The 15,499-nt window shown below is 45.1% G+C and overlaps 1 long non-coding RNA gene across 1 annotated transcript; it reads right to left on the bottom strand.

Annotated features, from left to right (window-relative positions):
- Positions 1-7,515: 7,515 nt before the first annotated feature.
- On the bottom strand, positions 7,516-9,652 carry LOC144123608 (uncharacterized). The gene is made up of 3 exons (XR_013313120.1): positions 9,564-9,652; positions 8,206-8,257; positions 7,516-7,579 (listed from the first exon to the last, which is right to left on the bottom strand). It is a non-coding gene; the product is annotated as an uncharacterized LOC144123608 (long non-coding RNA).
- Positions 9,653-15,499: the final 5,847 nt, after the last annotated feature.

Raw genomic sequence — 15,499 nt, 5'->3', positions numbered from 1 at the left:
GGAGTTACTGCCATTCCTGGATCATCATTGCATGTTGACCTTTTCACAACATTAATACTTTTGTACGCACCAAATAAGTGCCTTCTAAATGGACACAACTCATATCCAGTGAAGAAGAACAGAACGCGCACAAGAAAGGAACAGACACCGGAAACACTGCTGCGGGCTGCATGGTCTACATCTTGCTCAAGCCTTGACTACTCACATATTTCATCGAAGCTGAACTTGGCATCTGCGAGATCGACGCACTGCAGACGAGCCTTCATCAACGTCGTCCAAGCATCGGCATTTTGTCGACTGACGCCAATTTCGTTCTGTTCATTAGTAAAAAAAAAACGAAGCAATGAGCACTGGAAAGGAAAATTTTCTTTTGTGGATGCACAGGTACGTCTTTGTTGCAGCTTCTGCGGTGTTCACGCACAAGGTGACAGTGAGGGTTCTACGCACTATGGCCGAAACCAGACAAAAAAACAAAATTCCCGCCACTCCTGCGTTAGCTGCGTTTGCATCAAAGACACCAGGTGGGGTAGCGAAGAACAAGACGACAGAGAATATACAGAGTGCCTTTTTTTAATGTTTACAAATTTTTGTTTTACGAACTCTGAGGGATACGTCTGTGCCGTCTGTCCAAGTTGATCTTACAAGGTGGACATTGTATACGTGACAGAATTCAATAATTAGACGATTAACTAACTAAACTTACCTAATCAACTTTTTCATTTTTTTTATTTTAAGGGCAAGATTATATTGCAGTATTGAAGGCCGCCAACAGGTGAACCCACTTTTGTAGCTTTCCTTAATCGGCAATGTGAATCGAAGCTCGTTGAGCTGGCTTTTCCGCATTTCACAATTATAAAATCGTGTTGCTGCGCGTAGTATTCTAGCAGAAATCACGTTAAATGTTTCTACCGCATTAAATGCACAAACGGCGTCTGTACTTGCTGTATTAAAACTGCAAGAGACGCATTTTATAAATGAACATCGCTGGAAAACAGCTCAACAAGCTTTCAAATGCGTATTTTGGACGTTTGATATTCCTGGCTGCGTGTAGCAACGACGGGAGAGTCACGGAATCGCGACGAGTGATGTGTGTGACCGATGTGGTGCAGTGGAAACACTAGAGCACCTGCTCCTTCACTGTGCCGCGTACGCCGATGCTCGTCGCGATATGCTTGCGGCCTATAGGGCGCTGGGCATACTACCAGACTCCCTCAAGACGCACCCGTGAGCCTCTGTGCACTCTTCGAACACACGGGCTTGACGTCCCGTCTGTTTTCCGTCACGTAGTTACGTGCAGTGACAGAACGCTCCGCGAGTGCTGCCTTGGACGATTAACAACTGGACGCCCCACTCCAGTTGTAGTCAACATAATGCTGTGCGCGTGTTTTTATTGATCCATCATGAACTAATCACGCGCACAACCTGGACACATTTCTTATTGTGTAAATAGTTTGTACATATTACTTCTCCCCCTGTCCTCTATTCCTGTCCCCTCACCTCTTTCATTTCATTTCTCCATTCTGCCTGCTGTCCTTTATTTCCGCTGCCCCAGCTCAGGTGCTTCAGTATGGATGGCAGATGCCGGGGCTAGCATAAATCTTTTCCTTCCTTTTTATTATTATTTTTATTAAAACCACTTACTACTACGTTTGATATTCCTAAGCGATTCACACATTGCCGATTGGGCAAATTTAAACACTGTGCTGACTTTCGATGTTGACGACCTTCAATTTGGCAATATAGACGTGCCCCTAAATCAAAATGAGTAAATTTGGCTAGTCAATTTTAATTATTTATTCGTCTAATTATTGACCTCATTTACGTACATAATATCGGCCTTGCTTTAAAGTCCACCTGCACAGACTACGTCGACATATATGTAAACGTTAAAAACAATCCCCAGGTATTGAGCAAAGTGGCAAAAAATTATGGCTAATCCTCGAAACACCGTTAAATTGTCGGGAATCACGGAGTCACAGCGCAGCGCCAGGAATAGAGAACCAGCGTAGCAGGCATTCTAAACTGAACTGTCCGTATACCGTATACTCGCGCACACAGCACGCGCCGCTCGCCTTTATTATCTTCTTCACAGCCGGCACCAAGGCGCAAGCTGTGAAGGCGCCTCTGCGGTGCGACGTAGGTGAGCGCTACACCATCAGTGCCCTTGAATTTTTTTCTTTTTTAGTGCGAAAGCTATACTTCGCTAGCAATCCTGCAAAAGCCGATGGGTCTCTGAAACCTCGACCTTTGACCCTTGAGATTAAATAACTTTGACACAGAGTGGCAAGGAGGTCATGTGGTACGAAAGCTTAAAAGAAATTGTCTTGGAGGACAATGCAAGGCAATGTCGAGGCAAGAGTAGAAGGACAAGTCATTGTTTAGGCAATAGACAAGCTAATTCGAAACCAAGTGCTTTCGCACCTCACACTCGGTTTAACGGCGTTAAAACTCTTTTTTTTTTACCATGCCCCTAACCCTGTCCTTTCTCCCTATCGATCGCCTCTTTCATTTCATCTTCCTGTCTACTCGCTGCCCCTTTATTACCGCAGGCTGCAGCTAAGGTGCTTCAGTATCCGCTGCCAGCAAAAATCTTTTCCTTCCTGCTGACTCGAAAGACGCGGGTTCGATTCCGGCCGCGGCAGTCGAATTTCGATGGGGGCGAAATTCTAGAGGCACCCGTGTACTGTGCGATGTCAGTGCACGTTAAAAGAACCTCAGGTGGCCGAAATTTCCAGAGCCCTTTACTATGGTGTCCCTCATAGCCTGAGTCGCTTTGGGACGTTAAACCCCCAAACTAAAATTTTTGTTTTTGTTTAACAATTTTTGTTAGTTTCAGTATTTTCTTATGTTGTATGTTTCTCTTTTTTTTCTCTTCTTTTCGCTTGTATTCTTTCGTGTAAGAGCATCTTTCGTCACTGCTGATGGGTGATGGGTGACTGGAGCTTAGTCAAGCCGTAACAAAGCGGCTTTTTCTTCGGTCACCTTTTTTTCGCTGTATTTTCTTATGCGAAAAATAAATAAATAAATAAATAAATAAATTGATTGATTGATCGATCGATTGATTGATTGATTGATTGATTGATTGATTGATTGATTGATTGATTGATTGATTGATTGAAATAACCACGTACAGTGCGCTTGAAGCGCCTGACATTTTTCCAACACGACACGAGTTCAATGGAAAGTAAACCATTCATGCTGGAGTTGCCACCGTACCTTGCAGAGGCGAGCCACCGTGGAGACGTTCTTGAAGCCGCACGCCCTGCGCTCCAGGCCCTCCTCACGGAACACGAAGAAGGCGTGTTCGGATGTCGAAAAGGCGGCCACCGTGATAGGCTCTGGGTGTGTTTACAGCGACCTCGTAAGTGCGAACGAGCTTGCTGACAACCACCGACTCGACACCGAAAGCGGAAAACCGCGCACACGGGGTCACTACAATCACTATTATTTTCGCCTTTCAGCGGAGGACAACATAAACAACGGGGGAAGTACAGGAAGGAAAAAGAGCGCAAGAGGGAATGAAGGAACGAAGCAAGAAAGAAAAAAAAGAAAGGTGGAGAAAGAGAAGAAACAAGAAAATGAAAGCGAGAAAGAAAGGAGGATTGGAAGAAGAGAAGATGTTCTGCTGAACAAGCTGAATAAATATTTTACTGTTTCTGTTGGACTAATACATACGATATTGCGTGACATCTTTGTTGCTAACCACTTTTCCTAATATTTAATTACTTATATTTTGCTACTGCCACGTTAATCGTGTTGATTCGAATGCGAAGCGCATGTATTACATTGTTTAGTATTTTTCACCTGAACCTCAGTGTAAATTTCTAAACATGTGATTGATATTCTGTTTCCAGCGCATTGTACACAGTGGCAGTATAGTTTTTCTGTAACGTCGTCGCTGGCGAAAATGATTCCTTTGCCAAGCCAAGCTGTGCTGACAGCTTGCCAGTGAGGCCTTCAACATTACACACGATTTTGAAAATAAACTTTATTTGATTTAATTTGATGTGATTTTTGAGAAGACAGAGAGAGAGAGGGAAACAGAGGAGAGGGAGGAAAAGAGCAAGAAAGTATGACGATGGGATGCATGGATGAAGGAAAGCCAGCCAGCCAGCCAGCCAGCCAGTCAGTCAGAAAGGGGGGGGAGGGATATTGGCGTTGGCAATGTAGTGGCAAAGTACACCGTTTCCCCCGTTAGCCAACTTCTCGCTACGCCCCTGAGCTGATGCGAGTCCACTTTCATTTGTTGGACCTCCGCGCATCAAGATCTTCGTCGTTAAAAAGCGTAGGCATCGTGTTGCAGCATGCAAGGGGAGAGCATCCGCCAAGCTCACTCTGTACAGCGCGGGCGTCAGCCGAAGCAAGGCGACCGTGGCTGGGCCTGCTAGAGCCCGCTGTGTAGACGCCCGACCGGAAGAAGCCGTATTGCGACGTCGACAGCACACTCAGGGACACCACGCAAGAAGTTCCGTTCAAGGGGGCGTCGTCTGCAGGCACACCGGCAAGTAGTACTCACTCAGCGAAAGAACAAGCGAATTCTTTCAACTGAACCAGTACAATCCTTTAAAGCTGCGGCGTGCCTTACGCGAGTGCCAGATCGGCACCTTCGTCAAAATATATGAAAGGCTGAAGACGCTGAAATCGGCCGATAAGCGTGTGTTACGATATGTAACAACTGTGTAACAATGGCGCAGTCAACATGAGCCCTCAAAGACGCCATGTACGCGTGAATAACACCGCGGAGGAAATCGCCAACCCAGCTTACCACACTAAAGTGACGTGTCCAGCCAATGCAACGCAAGAAAAAAAGTGCGACGGCTGCGGATGCTGCGACAAGCATTTTACGTGTGGCTACGCGATAATCGCTCTATGTCGATCGGCCTGAAAACTCACCAGCGCCTAACACGAGAGGCTCGACAGTGAAGATACTTCCGTGCCCGCCTAAGTTTAGCAGCGATGCAAAAGCAGAATGTCGAAGCCTGCGCACGTTTATGAGGTGTGCGCGCGTAGGGTGTGTCAGCGGGTGGAGTTAATAAAAGTGGGGCAGGAAAAGTGTGTCCGCGGGGTTCAGGGCCTGTGCTTGGAGCCGGGTGTGCCTGCGCCTCCAGGAAGCAGAGTCATTTGCAGTATATCATATAGTAAAGGCACGTCGCCCAGCCAAAACCCGGGCAGTGTTGCGGAGGCCAGGGCAGCCTCCAGCTCATGTGGGTCCAAATTTTCAACGTCCGCCACAATGGACGGTTCGCAGTTGTTCGGCGCTTCTGTGAAGATGAGTTCAGATACCCGCGATAAAGCCCAGTGCAACTGTTCATACTGACCGACCATTAGCGCTACCAGAGTCATCAATTCGACCCCCTTACTACAGATGTTGCTTTCACAACGTTGAACACTGATTCGATACCGGCCGCGGCGGTCGAATTTCGATGGAGGCGAAATTCTAGAGGCCCGTGTGCTGTGCGATGTCAGTGCACGTTAAAGAACCTCAGGTGGTCGAAATTTCCGGAGCCCTTCACTACGACGTCTCTCATAGCCCAAATCGCTTTGGGACGTTAAACCCCCATAAACCAAACCAAACTGATTGGATAGATAAGGGCAGTGCACGCATACGCTCACCACAGCGAGACCCTCTGCGCGCATGCACTGACTGCTTTCGCTCACCGAGCCATAGGGACAGGCCGCTCTGGTACAAGTATAAGGGGCATCGGCTTTCTGCCTGGCCCGTGGCGTTGTTTCCCCCGATGGGCACCTGGTTGGCCACTGGAACGACGGTCAGGTCCGTAGACTGCGGGAAAAGCCGGCCAATCAGAGAAACAGCCGAACGCGAGCGCGTTGAGAGCCGTCCATACCCCGCACGGTCCATTTGAAATATAAAGGCCGCGAACAGCTGCAGACGCCAGTTGAACAGAGTGCCTGGCCATAGGTTCATCTGACCGCGCACGGTTTGAGATTCAGGTGCAATCCATTTCTATCAAGATGCGCTTTGTTAGCTCTGCGGGTTATTTTTTTTCTTTCGAACTGCGAAAGGTTGCAGACTAAAAAAATTAACCTCCGATTTACTTCGTTACACTAAATGCGACGCCTATAGGTGCGCTACCAATGGTGGATCCTTCGCAGAGGTTCCTTATGACGGGCTTACAGGTAATGTTAGCGGAAGTTGCCGCGACGCGGTTTTTACCTTTTCACTTAGCTGCATCTGCCGCGAAACTGGTATTCTTTCTTCACTAGGGCATACAGCGACTTTTTCGCTAGTGACTTAGCTATAGTTCTAGTGCACGAAAAGGAAAGGGGATTCTCTCTCCACTTTACCATCTGCAACCGTAGCAGGTGGAGGCTGGCAGGTGGAGGCTTCACCAAGACACGCAAAAACTTCTTTTGATAGTGACCAAACTAGTCACTATCAAAAGCCGATCATAGCCCACCATGGGCTATGAGAGACGACGCAGTGAAGGGCTCCGGAATGACTTAGACGACCTGGGCTCTTTAATATGCGCTGACTTCGCACAACACATGAAGAGTTTTTGCATTTCGCCTCCGCGCCACAGGCGGGATCGAACCCAGAACCTTGGGACCAGCAGCAGAACGCCTAAGGCATTTTGTGAGCCACCGCGGCGGGCAGATTGCAGGCTGGTGAGGCGATGTCAGTGCACGTTAAAGAACCCCAGGTGGCCGAAATTATTCGCAGTCTTCCACTACGGCGTCCCTCCTATATACTGGGGACAAACGGTAGTTTGTCTCGACATACATCCAACTGGGACACGCACCCGCACTTGCCAGTCCGTGGGCGCCCTAGCATTGGTGCCACAGACGTACAGCGTGCTGCCGTCCCGGATGGGGTGCACCTCGCGGATGTGGTTGCGGCAGTCCACGTCTCTGCCCAGCTGTGCAGTGATCGACAGATGGATTAGGAAAAAGAACTCGGTAATCGCCATAAATGTCCATAATAAATGTCCAGATTAGGACAATTCATTGAGCTGTCTGTGGATACAATAAGAAGATCAGTGAAGATGGTCGTGTACGGGATTAACAAAGATCAGTGCCAATAACTGGCGCATTGAGGTTTGCGTTAAGAAAGGTGGCCGCGTGGTGGACTACACAGTGCTGCGCCATCATAACTCAAAAGAAATTTATTTCACGTTGCTGCGTATTAGCTGTTGTACTGAAAGAATAGATGCGCAATGGCTACAGAGGCGCACATCTGCGTGCGCGTGTAATTCCAGCGTTCAATATGGCGCCGCGGAAAACAGCAGTATTGCAAATATATAAACTAAGGGAAAGATTTAGTTGAAAAAAGCCAGGCAGGCTTGAATGCCATCACAATAAAAAGCAGTTTCTCAGAGAAAGAGAAAATAGATGGTCAATATTTCTTCTTTCTCTTTCTTTTCATGAAGTACGACCACTGTAATCTATACATCCGGCGCTGGTCTCAGGGCCCATCTCTCTATCTCTGAGCAAGAGCATCTGCCGCAGAGATATTTAAAAGCCAAGCCTCCCGCAGGGCTGAGCTCGCGTATACCTTATGCTGTCCCGTGTATATTCCGCAGCGGCTGACGCTGGTGTTTGGAGCGGGCAGGTCGAGCTCCTGAAAAAAGGCAGGATTTGCATAGGAAAAAAAAAATATTGTGTCGAAGTGACCAAAAGAGCACATGTCAAAGCACGTAATCATGTGCTACTCTGGACTAAGCCTCGCAAAGTATTTGAAAATCGGGCGAAGGTCCAGGGCGTTCTGCGCAGCGAATGGTAAGACCTGCTCGTAGCATGCGCACTGAATTTCCGTCATTTTCTACTCGAGTCGGTATTAAAACTAGCGACAAAAACAGAAAACAGGCACCTAACTAAGAAGACGTACAGTACTCACGGATTGAAATAGGACATTCGGAGCGCGTGGCCGTCGCTTCATGGAGTGCCGCCCGTAGACGCTCATGAAACCAAGGTGGTGCATTGTGGTATGGCGCGAGAGGGAGAACATCTACAAAGCAGAATTGTTCCTTCCAGTAGCCAATGAGCCGGCCTGTGGTTTACCACATGCCGCGTGGCACTGCAAGGTTAGCGCTCCGAATGTCCTATTTCAATCCGTGAGTACTGTACCTAAACCTTTTTCGTTGGCCTTTGCTACCAATACTGCAGGCGCGCTTTACGCCTGTTTTATCAAAACCGCGGCTTTCTAGCTAAAGACAAGTGTTCGCTCAGAGCCGCATTTTCACTCACCTTAACATTCTGGCCGCTAATGTCGTCAAGCTGGAGCTGGAACAGCTTCTCCCTTCAAGCAAAAGCGGCGATGCGTAAGTTGTTCTGCTAAAGCAATGCAAGACGTGTACATCGATTTTTTTTTTTGAGGGGGGGGGGGGGGGGGGTAGCTCTCGCTATCCCTCATTCTCATGTGCTGTAACAGGCAAAGTGTTAGAAAGGATATGGCCGCAATAATGCAAAGCACATCGCGCTTTGTACACTGCTTATTGACATCCGGCAGGAAACAGTTCACCAGCGCCGCTGTCAGAGCGCAGATCGAATGACGTTCTTTAAACAAGCTGGAGCTTTTTCGTGATGGCAATTGTTTCATTGTTTTCTATTGATGGATGACTTTGTATGACAGGAGGCTACATGCGCAATGGGTAAACAAGAGCTGACATAAGCAATCCCTCCAACGGTCAAGAGATGGCACTCGCGGTAAACTTTTGATGGCCCCTATTATCTATGTCCTTCTTGTCCTCATTATCAGCCATGGTAAATCTAGCGCAGGAAAAAGACTCTCCAATTAACATCGGTTCTTACACAGCCCGAAGCCACCTGATAAGAGAAAATTTTCTAACCTCATCACCCAACAAACAATTTCTGCGTCGTCGACTGCGTTCTCTTTCCCATGGCATCTGTGGACGACACGTTACCTGCTGTGCGCACTGCAAGTTCTGTAATTAGGTGCCTGCTGAGAAAAAAATTAGACTAAATGGAAATTCAAGAACTTATTTTACTGCAGAGAATCAGAGTCATTCTCCAGATGCCACGTAAGGCACAGAAATGTAAACTGCCGCCTTGAACTCCAAAGCGAGATGTTTGGTAATAGTTAAGGTTCACCTCTTCGAGCATTAAGCTGTGGTCGAAGTCAATAACATTAACAAAAAAAGAAAGCACAAGCAATACTCACTACGGCTTTTTGTGTTGTAAGCAAAAGTTTTCTAAACTGCCTGCGAAGTTATCTGAAACTGCGGGCGTTGCAGTTTGCTAGAGAACGCCAGTGGTTTCTGAGTCCTCAAGTAGTGAAACCTTGTAGTTTTCTTTCTTTAAATAAAGTGGCGGCAAGCAGTGACGGAAGAAAGTGCTTCTTTAACAACGCATCAGAGACACGCCGCTGTACATGGTGGAGGTCAAGATGCAAAATATTGGACATCGTGGCACGAGCACACCCTGGAGTAGTTTTTGTTGCTCGCCTGAGGAGCACTCCAACCACGCGTGCTTCGATGCAGAAAACGGCAAATACCGACCTCCGGCTGTAACGCTGAGCACATATCCTGCAAGAATCTGAGATCTCAAAGCTACACAGTTTCCGCGGCGCAAAGTGTTCCACGTACATGGCTCCGACGAAGAGGTGTCCTGCGCTGCCGTCGATGTACGCTGAGCGGTAGTAGAGCTTGCCACGGGTGAACACTCTGACAGGTGGAGCCACTGCGAAAAACATGTTTCTGGCAGCGGATAGGAGCAGATACCTAACCTAACATAATCTAACCTAACCTAACCTAGCCTAGACCAACCAACCAAAATCGAATTGTTATAACTAAATAAAACGATCATGAGCGAGGGCGATTACTGAGCGATGAATAAGCGGAGCTGTAGACCTCCAATGTTCCATCGACTGATAGAAAAAAAAATGCTCCGATGTGGGCCACCTGCTAATTTTGAAATTTATTTACGCTATTCATCTCTCCACTCGACTAAGAGCAGAGCGTCTATAACGAATACGACGACGACTGTCATAATACCTAGGCCCATAGTGACGAGCCTTGGTGCAAACGAGATTTGCTGGCGCATGAGTCATAAAGAATGCCAGTGCGGTGGCTAGAACTATTTACGTTTTTATTTTCCGGGCCATTTCGACCGCTACAGCGTAATGGTTCATCACTCCGGCATGATCACTATGACTTGGTTACAAAAGGCCGCCAGAATATAACGTCATACCAGGAAATATTCACAAGGCCGGAGCATCCTGTCGGAGTTTTATTTTTTTAATTCCTTCGTTTTTAATCGCTCCGAAAACAACCACTGCTCTAAAATAAGACTTCTACATTGTCCACCTATCACCTACAGGCAAGCACGTGAACACAATATAGGTAAACCTTCCGCTAAGGAAACGTGCATTGACATTGAGAAGCACTGTAGGGGATTTCCCGCAACACAACTATATGTGCAGCGGTGAACCCTTCACGTGCGAACTTCCAAGGTAGGTTGTGATGACGAACCGTTACGTTTCGCGCACATTACCAGAAATTCGGGACAAGCGCTTCAAGTTCCCCTGACTTCCACCACGTGGCGCATGGCTTTGAACATTCAAAAATAGCCCGGTGTCATTATCCGTGATGTAATAAAAAGAATGACCGAGTGGCTTTAGAACAGAGCGTGATAGGCCGCTAGGCTTAGCGGCACTGGCTGGGCACTCTCCCGAATTCCTGGTGATCGGTGCGTACGCTATAATTGTGGCGACTGCTGGTCAGGTTAGGCTAGGTCAGGTTCATCTATCGATGAGCTTCGATGATGCTGCTCGGTAGCTAACACATTTTATGCAGTTAACTGACGGTATTGAGCTATTAATTTTTCCACTATTATGTTAATTCCAGACCTTCAATTATCGCTCAAATATTAAATATACCGCACGGATAAAGCAAGATGAAGAAGAAAGTAGTTAAATTAGAACAGTTCTACGCAAATCTATACAGTAACCAATTTTAATAAGGGAGGCAGTACCGCATAGCAATGAAACACCCCGCCAGTAACGAAATAGGAAGTAAAGAAAGCCGTAGGGAGCAATGCAAAGGGGGAAAGCAGCTGGTGAAGATCAGTTAACAGTAGATCTGTTGAAGGACGGTGAGGAGATTGTGCTAAAAAAAAAAACTTGCCACACTGTGCATTCAATGCCTTAAGCTTTATGATATACGTTTCGCCGATGACAGTGCCTTGCTAAGTCACTCAGGGGATGAACTGGAAAGCATGATCAATGACTTATACGGGCAGACCAGAGCGGTGGGTCTAAAAATTAATATGCATAAAACCAAAGTAAAGTTCAACAGTTCCGGAGCATGAATGTCAGTTCACCAATATCCCTCAAGAGAAAAGTATACAGCAGCTGTACCTTACCGGTACTCGATACTCGCCTAGGGTGCAGAAACGTGGAGGCTAACGAAATGGGTTCAGTTTAACTTGAGGTCAATGCAGCGAGTTATGGAAAGGAGAATAATAGACGTAACGTTAAGAGACAGGAAGAGGGCAGAGTGGGTCAAGGATCAAACACGGATTAATGACGTCTTAGACGAAATCAAGAGGAAAATGGGCTTGGACAGGGCATGTAATGCGATGGAAAGATAACCGCTGGATAACGGAGTGGGTTCCAAGAGAAGGCAAGCGTAGCAGGGGACGACAGAAAGTTAGGTGGGCGGATGAGATTGAGAAGTTTGTGGGGACAGGGCGGCCACAGCTGGAACAAGACAGGGTTAATTGGAAAGATATTGGAGGGACATTTGTCCTGCAGTGGGCGTAATCAGGCTGATTATGACGATCATGACGATTATTATGATAATGATGTGCAGCTTAACAGGAGGGCCTAAGTGCCAAGTTGACTTTGTTGACAGTTTTTCCGTGCTGGCCCTCATGAAGACATTATCAAGCTATATTGCATTCCCTATATTTATCCGGCCCTTCGGACTCAAACAAGACGCTCGAGCATTTAAGACGGTGTTAATGACGTGCGACTAACCGCCCCGTACTTTTTAAGTCCAATGCTAACGGCACTAAATGAAAGCCACCGCGAAGCTTTTAATTATTATCGCCGAACACTGTGACATCGCATTGAATTTTAAACTTCATGTGAAACAAGTCAAGCGTCTGGCGAAGGATGACCCCCCCCCCCCCCCCCCAACAAGTTATTTTTGAGCTACGACAGCACAACTTTCACCGCATTTGTTTTTGAGTGGCGGCGAGCTGAAAAATAGTTTTCTCCATTGACATAACAGGTTTGCTGTGTTGAACCCAGTTATTTTTTTCTCATAATTAAGCTTAGTAAGGTAATTTATAATGCGCGCAATGCTCTCTGCTCTTCGACATTTTTCTGGGTCAGGAAATAGTACGGCATATGACATGCGTAACCCACCGAATCATGCCGATTTCCATCTTTTTTGTCTCGCTGCCGAACGCCGAGCTACCGTGCTTTTGTTCGTGCTCTGAGTTTCTCGATGCAGCTCACGGGATCACGAGAAAAAAAAAAAGAACAGTTACCGCAACAAACAAGACGCTAAGGTAATAATAATAAATAAATTCTTTATTTCACTCATGAAGTGAGGGAGTGCGGGAAAAAAAGCTGAAAATTCAGCTTGACTAGTTCCCAGCTCCCCAGATTACAAAAAATTCAAGAAACAAAAGAGAGGACAAGGAAAAAAAATAAAATAAAATAATGGCAGAGCGGCATAATAACAACACAAATCAAAATACAGAAATGCTTTGTTTACAAAGTCAGATCGGCTTGTACAAGGAAAATAAACAAAACAATTCTAATTGAACTGTATGATACACCGGTGATAAGCGAAAGTACATGCCAGAAAAAGCCCGAAAAAACAAGAACGTTACATAAGTAAAGGAAAGAGACGGAGAAAACAATGCGCATGAACAGAAAAGCGTTGCTCAAGGAAAGGTACAGCGTACATATGCAAAATGCTAGAAATACCCCATCATATGAAGGAATTGTTTTCTATGAACAGTAATTTCAGTTCTCTTTTTGAAGTTAACTCGGGAGTGATGCCGTTTCTGTAACAGATATTTAACAAGTGTGGTAGCAATCTGTTTATCATTTGTCGTCCATAATCTGTCCTGCACGTTTTTACTAACCAAGGCTGTGTGCTTCTATATTCATAAGCTAGTGTCCTTTTACAAAGAGATGCCAACCGTAATAGACAATGAGTGTTGTTTTTTATTTCAGTCCTATAACGCGAACACAAGCCGTGCGAGTATAGGCTGTCTATTTTCATTATGCAATATTTCGAGAACAAAAGGTGGGAAGGGTGACTTCTGGGGACGTTTTCAATGTTTCTTAACATTTTTTTCTGCAAAGTCAGAATTTTTTGCAAATTTCCTTTGGTTGTATTCCCCCAGACTAGTTGGCAATAGTTTATGTGTGAGTGGAATAGTGCATTGTACAATAAAAGTTTAACCTTTGGAGGTAGAGTATATCTGTTTGCGTACGTTACTCCCACGATGCAAGACAGTTTTGAGATAACGTGGCTCACGTGATTGTCCCACGTCATATTTTCGGTGAAATATACTCCAAGTATTTTGAATGTGTTTACTATCTCTATCTTTGTGTTGTTCAACTTAATGTCTCTGTCTATGCTAATAATTTTGTTTTTCGCACGGTATAGGACAGCCTTCGTTTTACTAACGTTTATTTTTAATTGGTTCAGTTGGGCCCATATGTCTAATTTCTGAAGAGTTTTGTTCGCTCTAGTGATGACCTCATCTGCGCTAGCTGCAGTGAACAACAGTGTCACATCATCCGCGTAAATGACAAATTTCACCGTGGGATCGATGCTTATGATGTCATTTAAGTACAAATTAAAAAGAAACGGGCCAAGAATACTCCCCTGAGGCACACCTGCAGAAATGGGCAATACATGGGACGAGTAGCCATTTAAATATACGTACTGGTTTCGATCATTTAGGTAGGATGTCAAAAGCGATAGCACAGTTCCACGGAAGCCGTACATTTCAAGTTTTTTCAGTAGGATAGAGTGATTTAAGTAATCAAAAGCTTTTGTGAAATCGACGTATACCCCAAGGGCTACTTCTTTGTTTTCGAGAGATTCTAGAACAAATTCCTTTTGCTCCAGCAGTGCCATTTCTGTTGATCTGTGTTTTCTGAAGCCGTATTGCGCGTCGTGAAGAATATTGCATTGTTCACTAAAATTTGTTATTCTAGAGAGAATCATTTTTTCAAATCCTTTAGAAAAAACTGGAAGTATTGACACGGGTCTAAAGTTTGTAAATTCATTCTTACTTCCTTTCTTGTGCAGTACACTCACTTTGGCAAGCTGCATTTGCTTCGGAAATAGTCCTTGAGATAAACAAAGGTTATATATTTGAGTTAAGCACCCTGCTATGTCTTCTATCACATACTTTACTGGTTTTATTACAATGTCGTCTGCGTCAGCACTTTTACTGTTATTTAAGCCCATGAAAACCGATATCACCTCTGACTCTGATATTGGCGTTAAGAACATAGATTTCTCGTTTCGAGTATTAAGAGTATTTGAATCGACGAAATTACTAGTTATAGCTGTAAAGTGGCTGTTAAATGCATTAGCTAAGTCAATGCCTGTCAATTCCTTACCCCCATTCTGAATTGTTGTTATTGGGCTTGAACCTGAAGACCTGCCCAGAAGTGCATTCAGTTTCCTCCATAATTCATCTGACTTATTCATAGAGGAAAACTTGTCACAAAAATATTTATCGCGCGCTCTCCGTATTTCCGTCGTCAGTTTATTTCGAAACACTTTAAACGCTTTAAATATGTCAGGGTCTCGTGTTTTTTCAAACTTTTTGTAAAGCTTGTCCTTTTTACGAATTTTCTTCAGCAATTCAGGTGTAATCCATGGCTTCCTAATGTTCTTACGTTTCTCTGCATGTTTATAAGGAAAACACTTGTTGTATATACGTAAAAAGGCCGTTAAAAACAAAGCGTAAGCCCTTTCGGCAGCTGTTTCATTGAGAACGTCACTCCAATCATGACTATTAACTTCCTCTTTGAAAGTGTTCAGTTTTTTTGTCGAAATATCCCGAAATAATTTAGTTGTCACTTTTCTATTAGGAAATTTACTTTTCGGAATGCACATAAAAGTGGCGCGGTGGTCACTGATATCTGTATTTATTACACCTGCGTTCAGGACAGGCATGTGCGTATTGGTTATAAATAGGTCAAGTAGTGATTCAGACTGCAGTGTAACACGTGTAGGATTGGAAATCACGTTCTGAACAGCGAAGGAATTTAATAGATTTTCAAATTCAATTTTCGTGGGGTTGTCTACAAGGAAGTTGATGTTGAAATCACCACCTAAAATGACATCGTATTTGTTTTCGCTTATAAAAGATAAGAAAAAGTCGAGAAAGGAAAAAAAGGATTTTAAGTTTCCGCTTGGGGGGCGATAGATAACTGCCACAACCTTCCTTTCGATAACAAGAGACAGGACTTCATAATCAGGGTGGACAAAAGAAGATTCATGCAACACTTCAGATTGAAAATGTTTTTTTACCA

This window comes from Amblyomma americanum, chromosome 3 (assembly GCF_052857255.1).
Source record: "Amblyomma americanum isolate KBUSLIRL-KWMA chromosome 3, ASM5285725v1, whole genome shotgun sequence".
Lineage (NCBI taxonomy): Eukaryota > Metazoa > Arthropoda > Arachnida > Ixodida > Ixodidae > Amblyomma > Amblyomma americanum.
Note: the sequence above shows the minus strand (reverse complement) of the source record. Positions and strands in the feature narration are given on the sequence as shown.